This window comes from Anneissia japonica, unplaced genomic scaffold (genome assembly GCF_011630105.1).
Source record: "Anneissia japonica isolate Jap-2015-1 unplaced genomic scaffold, ASM1163010v1 scaffold287818_len932483_cov186, whole genome shotgun sequence".
Classification (NCBI taxonomy): Eukaryota; Metazoa; Echinodermata; class Crinoidea; order Comatulida; family Comatulidae; genus Anneissia; species Anneissia japonica.
In genome coordinates this window covers 566,820-568,040 of record NW_022703366.1, presented here as the reverse complement: position 1 = coordinate 568,040, position 1,221 = coordinate 566,820, and positions in this window count along the sequence as shown.

The window sequence follows — 1,221 nt, the reverse complement described above, 5'->3', positions numbered from 1 at the left end:
TGGCAGTTTGCATCCCGTGGACTGAACTGAGTTAACTGTTTCAAGCCACTTATGGATGTCTTCATTATTACCTGATTTTTCAATCATGCTTTGTATGAATTGTAAAGTTGATGCATCATCGATTATAAGGTCTATTTTGGTTGTTCTTCCAGCCATCATTTCGTCTAACATATACATTTGTATACTAAATTTTAGCAAAATAATAATACTATATCATTATTGTGTAATAAGATAAAGATCAAAATATAGATAAAAATGATTTTAAACATAAAATTATAAAATAGGTACAAACTATAAAGACAAGTATAAAACGATTGAGATAATAAATGGTTGGAATATAAGAAATTAATTAACAGCGTTCCTTTTTTTAGTTCCATTTAGTTCCATGACCTCAAGTTACATTTACTCATCATACATGCTACACTATTCTAGAATTTCATAATTTGGTTTATAGAATTGCATAACATAAAAAAAATTCTAATAATGTAAATAATAATAGATTTCTGTAAGCAAATGGTGCCTTAGAGGCTTAAATTGTTTGTGGTGTCCTTTTTTACACTGAATGTTACCATTTTGTTAAAGTTTAGTGTGTATATACTTTCGTGTAAAATAAATATTATTCAGACTCAGATGATTGAGATGTTCTAATGGTCCCGGACTGGTGCCACTTTCTGAAAATCTAGGTGTAATAAAAGGTTTTCGTATGTGCTATAATTCATTGCATCAGCTTCCCCGCTCATTGATTGGGGCCTTGCAGATCCAAAGACGTTCTTTGGCTGTATTTTCTACTTTTCCATGATTACACTGTATAATGTAATCCAATCTAATGTTCATAATTTACCTTAATATTTTTAAAGTGAGGTCCAATAAATAGGCCCTACTGAAATACTGATACTGATTGTCTTTGGAATGTGTTTGCTATACTTTCTAAAATGTGTGTATTATTCCAGTCCATCTACACAATCAATTTTCTTGACAAAAAAAATTGCTGTATGCCCATATATGTACATGATATCAGTGGTGGCGCCAGCTCCCGTCTGGGAGAGCTACCCCCACCCCCTCCCCCTCAGTCGGGGAGTAATAGCACAATTCGTCGGGGAGAAAAAAAATTATATGTATTTTCTACATGTTAGGCCCTATTAGACTCTAAAATCGATTAAATAAGCCTTTGAAACCTCCTAAATTGTCAAAATGTATGGGTATTCCCCCCCCCCCGGACCA